Source organism: Pygoscelis adeliae, unplaced genomic scaffold (genome assembly GCF_000699105.1).
Source record: "Pygoscelis adeliae isolate BGI_AS28 unplaced genomic scaffold, ASM69910v1 Scaffold111, whole genome shotgun sequence".
Taxonomy (NCBI): domain Eukaryota; kingdom Metazoa; phylum Chordata; class Aves; order Sphenisciformes; family Spheniscidae; genus Pygoscelis; species Pygoscelis adeliae.
The window spans coordinates 4,339,752-4,346,906 of NW_008824542.1; positions in this window are offsets into that span (position 1 = coordinate 4,339,752).

A 7,155-nucleotide genomic window follows, 5' to 3' on the forward strand; every position below is an offset into this window, starting at 1 on the left:
AGAAAATATGGCTATAGTTAGCTTTTTTCTTAACATTTAAAAGAGGGACAGTGAAGAAGGAGATGAGCAGTACACATCAATAACATGATATAACATTACTTCAAACCTCATTTAATGCATTTTTCCTCACTAAGAATTTCCCAATTAGAGCAGACAAATGAAAAGAAAGAAGGGGAAAAAAAAAGTTCTGAGAAATGTGTGATTTATTTCTTCATTTAAAAGGAATGACTTAATTGGGAATTTGATTTTTGCAGACACAAAACTTTCATTGAGCTCTTGAAGCTCTGGAGTCCTCAGCATAAGAAAGACATGGACCTGTTGGAGCGGGTCCAGAAGAGTGCCATGAAAATGATCAGGGGGATGGAACACCTCTCCTATGAAGAAAGGCTGAGAGAGTTGGGCTTGTTCAGCCTAGAGAAGAGAAGGCTTCGGGGACACCTTATTGCAGCCTATCAGTACTTCAAGGGGGCTTATAAGGAAGATGTCGGCAAACTTTTTAGCAGGGCCTGTTGTGACAGGGCAAGGGGAAATGGCTTTAAACTAAAGGGGGGTAGATTTAGACTAGATATAAGGAAGAAATTTTTTACGCTGAGGGTGGTGAAACACTGGCACAGGTTGCCCAGAGAGGTGGTGGATGCCCCATCCCTGGGAATATTCAAGGTCAGGTTGGAGGGGGCTCTGAGCAACCTGATCTAGTTGAAGATGTGCCTGGCCACGGCACGGGGTTTGGACTAGATGACCTTTAGAGGTCCCTTCCAACCCAAACTATTCTATAATTCTATGATTCTATGATTCTATGATTCTATGATTCTGTGAAGTACCAAACCACAGGCTGCTGATGTATTTTAGTAGGACATCTGAAATATTTGAAATTTGACAAAGCTGAAGATCATGGTCTTTCTTTGTAATCCCTTGTTTTAAATTCCTTTAAGATACTAACTTTCGAAGTCTTACACAGCCCTCTACTGCTCTGAAACTTAAGGTCATTTTCTCCTTGAATATTATCTTTTGAGTGTTGATGGCTATCCCCATTCCTACTGTTCTTTAGCCACACTTAATGTGGGCTGTTAGGTGGCTCTGTTCACACTCAGTGGGAACCCATTGTGTTATTCTTCTGCACTGCCAACAGTGCTGTTCTGAATATATTGTAAAATATATTTTGCCATCCAGTACTGTCTATTCTGCCCTCTGGTAATCACTCTCCTCCCTCACTACTCACAACAAAGACTCAGTGTGTCTCCATTCTGTTTTTAATCACTATCTTGGTCTATTCCTCTATTCCAAATTATTTAATTTTATTCCCCTGTTATCCTTGTCATCTCTGCTTTTTATCTTGAACTGCTCTGCTGAGCTCTCATGTTCACAGTTCATTTCCCTTTGATTCAGCATGGATAGAAGTTCCACCAATCGTCCAGTAGTGAGCTGGGATTACAGCATGAGGCTAGCATATCTCTGCTAGTCTGCCATTGAAGTATATGTCCAGACATCTTTATAGCAGACCATAGTAATCTCTTCATATTAAAACCAAATGTAGCTTCCAACAGGTCTTTGCTTTTGGTTTTTTTTTACCTCCTGTGAAAGTCTTCAGTTCTTAGAAGTTTTTCTTATTTAAAAACAGTCATCAGGACAATAGTTTTGTAAGACATTGCATATATCTTTATAAAGACTGAACTGAGTTACATGGCTTCTTAAGTTCTACTTTTTGTTTTAAAAATATCACACAAACATCTGGCATATTTTGAACAGGCTCTGGATAATACATTGTTTAGGTAGTTGTTCTTCCATTGATAACAGTTGAAATAGTATACACTATATCTTTTAAAACACAATTCAAAGAGAATGAAACTCCAAGCAAACTTTTTTTTCTCTCGGATGAAAGTTACGCGTAATAGTGTAGCTTGAAACCTTAGCAATTGAAGAACTGCTTTTGGGAATGCTTTGATTAAGATAGGGTAGTATCATCAACATGGTCACTGTAAATTCCACTTGGACAAAAAAGGCTGTACTTCCATTTACAGTATAACATTTATATCTTGGACATCCTGGAAAAATAGGGGTTTAAGAAAGGGAAAGAAGAAGATGAACAGAGAGGTACCAAAAAAGTAGTTAGAAAATACCGAAGGTGTGACAGACGTGTTTTTTAGAGCATGTCACAGTTGTCAGGTCAGTTATTTTCATCACAGTTTATGGGCACCTAGAATGGAGTTCTTAAAAGGGAACATTAACCTAGACACAATGCCATGCTCACAAGGCTACATGGCATTTGGATCAGAGCTAGTTCATTTGCCAACTTAGAGCTCAGCCAGGCTGAGCTCAGCTGAGGTGCATGACCAAGTAATTATGACTATGAGTGATTTAGATGAATCAGCCTTATCAGCCAGGCTGTTCATGGGCTAGTTAGTTGTGTGTTTTTATTGAAAGTACATTTTATCTCAATAGGTACCATTAAGCTGTTAAAACATTTCAAAAAAGCTACCTTCATATACAGTAATTTAGCAAGTTAATAAATCTCACTCTCTTTGGGAATCTGGCAGACAATAGTAATGTATTATACATATGGCTTCATCCTCGAATCATCTCTCCCTATCCTGAGATACCACACTAAGTATGCTTTGTGTTGATATGAAAAGAACTTGAGTTATGTGCGCTGCACCTTCCTTAGGGGTTAAATGTGAATATGATATTCAGTTAAGAGGAAGGGAGAAATGAAGTTTAAATGGTTATTTCCTTATCATATATTTAACTGATGTGAAGGTTTTCTTTTTCTCAAAAAATAATTATTATCACTGTTGGTTTTTTCTCTCCAAAGCTGTTGTATTGGTTCTTTAAAGAACCAATGTTCTTTAAAGTTCTCATTATTTCATAGGCTATTTTTTGGTAAGAAAATGTTGTTTATATGCATACCCAGGAAAGGTATTCAGTGTTATTGAAGTCTCTGGGTAAAGATCAATTTATTGATACTAGACTCATTAAGGTCCTTAGTTATGTAACTTAATCTCCGGAATTAACCCAACATCTGGCAGGGCTGTTAAAGTTACAATTTCAGATTGAGAGAATTATATTTGCAGATCAGCATATGAAATGGGTTGGAGGTCTAGTAGGGACAGTGGTACATTTGGAGAGAAGTGATAAGCCATTAGTGATTAGCAGTGATTAGGTCATTGTGCTCTGTACACAGACATTGTGGTTACCTCAGGCATTTTAAGGTCAGAAGAATCATACCAGTGTTCTTACTGAGCTGTTATATTAACTCTGCTGTATAGTTTTGTTTGTAACTTCAACAATGAGCTGAAGTGTGGATTATACTAGGAGACTTACTTTTGTTTTTAGCTATTCATGATTAACACAATGTTAAAAATCTGAAGCTTATTTCAAGTTGGAATTTTCTAATTCCTAGTAATTGGATCTTGTTATGCTTTTGTCTGTTAAATTAAATAACTCGGTTATAGAGTAAGATCTCATGGGATTGTGATCAAGTTGCTTCTTAATCTTCTTTGCAACAAACTATATAGTGATTTCCTTACATTTCTCATTAGTAAGTGTATTAATCAGACCACAAAATACTCCAGAGAAATTTTTCTGAGACTTTTTAAAGGTTTTCTTATCCCTTTTGTAATGTTGCCTTTGATCTCTCCTGCTCCCTCTCTCCAGTGTTTTACAATATTTGTGTCCCAAGTAGAAAAGGTCTTTGCCTTGTGATAGAGGGCTGGGGAACATTTTATGTTTTATACTGTGTGAATGTATGCAAACTGTGATATTCTCTTTTCTCTTCAGGACTAAATTTCAGTTATACAGTACGTTGAATTGCAAAATTCTGGACTCAGTGACCTTATGTTTTTGAATGCCTAACTGTATCTACCTTTCAAGTATTGCTCTTGTCAATGTCATGTAGGTAGATGACATTACCTTTTTCCATCAGTTAATATTGTCCCATTTTTTTGCCTTTTTTAAAAATCTCATCTTCATATAGGAAGATGCAGTTCTAGATTCAAGTGCGCACTGATGCTTCTTCCCACAAAAAGGTTCAGCCTCAAATTGTTGCTGTAGTATCATGGCAACTTATCACTTCTTTACCAGTTATGTGCAGGATGGTAGCTGAACAGCCAGCAGAAATTAGAACAAAGGATTGCGGAAAGTGTCCTTTGATTTCTGATCCTCTATAATTTCCTTCTAAGCACTATTCTTATGTGTTTTGGCCAACTAACAGAGATATAGGAACACGACTTTTCTCAGCTAGATTCAAGGGGAAGGCTGAATTCAAAGGATTTCAATCAAGGAAATAAAAATATTGCAGTGTAACTCAGATCATCTGTCAAAAAATGCCTCTGATAGAAATAAGCCCTTTCCAAGGCTTTAATGTCTCCCAATCAAGCTTTAATCTGGGAATATCCTCTGGCGGGAGGTAATACTCCTTTCCTAGATCGTCTAAACTCTTATTTCCTTGCCGGATTGTTCTTCCTTTTTTTTCTTTCCTGGTAGCTAGAAAGTTCCTCAGGTGTAGCGCAGCCTGTGTACATCTTATCTTACTCTGTATTTATTTGATGTATTTATCTTTGTGAATCTCAGAAGAAGAAAAAAATACAACCTTCCTTTACCAAAAAAAAACCCAAAAAACAAGAGTGGTTATATATGGACTTTAGGTTGAACAATTTGTCTTTCTCAAAAATACAGAGCAGATTTGATTATGCCTTGTAACTCATATATTTGACTTACATTGAATGTGAGAAATGAAATCATATTTTGGCAGTGAAATACACTATAATGTACTTTTATGTTTAAATTCTGATTTTTTTTTTTTATTAACAGCTTTCCCATTCAGAAAATGTTATTACACAAAACCTAGGACTGATTTGTTTATCTGTAGGGTTATCTGAATTATTTAATGTGAATAGATTTTATTTTTTTTTTATCTAGCATGTACATTGGTTACAAAATTCATTCTGTTAATGACACTGTTAACAGCTTCAATAATAGATCACTCTTCAGTATATATCAGTGATGAGGAAAAAAACATCAAATTCTGGTAGGTCATTTCCTCCCTCACTCACCAATGAAGAAATGCCGGATCGTCTATATTCTCAAGCATTTTGATGAATCCAATTTTGAATGATTCAGTGACTGGCTATCCAGCATTCTGTTTGCTAGATATATTTAGATGGATTATAGTTAAGTAGTATTTCCAGGCATGGCTATATTTCTTTCTTCTGTCTTTCTGTCATTGTTTCTTGCTATACCTTTATGAAACACTGATCAGAGCCTCATGCTCCGTTTCAACCTACTTTATATTTGTTTGATTTTTGCATGAGTTTCTCATCCTTCTGCCTTTCACTCATCAGGTAAGCAGAATAAAACAATTGCAAGCAGTCATTTCAGCCCAGCAAGAATAGAGAGAAATCTGAATTTAATACCTCTCAATGTAATTAAAAACATAGACTAGTCTGTGTATATGGCCTTTTAAAAATCAGATACTTCAGATCTTTTTGGGTGTTAACAGTTAACTTCTGCATCCAGATCACCTTCATGGCATTCACATTTCTGGCTAGCCAGACTACCAAACTTAATTCCAGTACTACATCAGTGTATACTAATGGAGTTATGCTGGCATAAACCTAGAGTTACACAGTGGTGACACAGCCCACACAGTTATCAGTAAATTCTGAAGTTCCAACATATTTAAAATTTAAGCAAGGAAAGAGAAAAAAAAAGAAAAAAAAAAGAAAAAAAAAAAAAAGGTAAAGAGGTAATCTTCTGTCTTCCAAAACATATTTGCTTGTTTATTTATTACTAGATATTAGATTTAAGGAAATTAACATATCCAGGATTTGAATTTTAATTCATTACTTAGGCAAAGGTAGCTCAGACTATTTTGTGTGTGCATATCTTTTAGACCTCCGTCCGATCTAGGGATGATTTGAGACTGTTATCATAGCATGATAGAATCATAAAATATCTCAAGTTGGAAGGGACCCATAAGCATAATCAAGTCCAACTCCCTGTTCCTCTCAGGACTACCTAAAACTGAAGCTAAGACTAAGAGCGTCATGGGTTCATGAAAGGCAGGTCCTGCTTGACCAACCTGATCTCCTTCTATGACAAGGAGAACCACCTAGTGGACGAGGGAAAGGCTGTGGATGTGGTCTACCTGGACTTCAGTAAGGCCTTTGACACTGTCTCCCACAGCATTCTCCTAGAGAAGCTGGTGGCTCACGGCTTAGACAGGTCTACTCTGCGCTGGGTGAAAAACTGGCTGGATAGCCGGGCCCAGAGAGTTGTGGTGAACGGATTTCAATCCAGTTGGTGGCCGGTCACGAGCGGTGTTCCCCAGGGCTCAGTATTGGGGCCAGTTCTGTTCAATATCTTTATCAATGATCTGGACGAAGGGATCGAGTGCACCCTCAGTAAGTTTGCAGACGACACCAAGTTGGGCGGCAGTGTTGATCTGCTCGAGGGTAGGAAGGCTCTGCAGAGGGACCTGGACAGGCTGGATCGATGGGCCCAGGCCAACTGTATGAGGCCTTTGATATTAAATGTTTCCTGTGTATTTCCCCTGAACCATTTTCATTGCTATTGTTTGATATTTTCTTTTTGTCTTTTCCTTCTTTTCTGACTTTAACAAGCAATGTGTGGCAAATTTGACGTTCTGCATAATGATATTTTCATAAAGATGTGTCCCTTGTAAACCCACTATAATTTCTTCTCCTTTGTGTGTTTTCCTTTTTATGTTCTCTTTACAATATCAATCTTGTTCTAATACATTCTTTGTGCCTCTGTGTCCTGGTTTCGGCAGGGATAGAGTTAATTTCCTTTCTAGTAGCTGGTACAGTGCTGTATTTTGGATTTAGGGTGAGAACAATGTTGATAACTCACCGATGTTTTAGTTGTTGCTAGGTAGTGCTTACACTAGTCAAGGACTTTTCAGTTTCTCGTGCTCTACCAGCTGAGAAGGCTGGAGGTGCACAAGAAGCTGGGAGGGGACACAGCCAGGACAGCTGACCCAAACTGGCCAACGGGATATTCCATACCATGGGACGTCATGCTCAGTATATAAAGCTGGGGGAAGAAGAAGGAAGGGGGGGACGTTTGGAGTGATGGCGTTTGTCTTCCCAAGTAACCGTTACGCGTGATGGAGCCCTGCTTTCCTGGAGATGGCTGAAC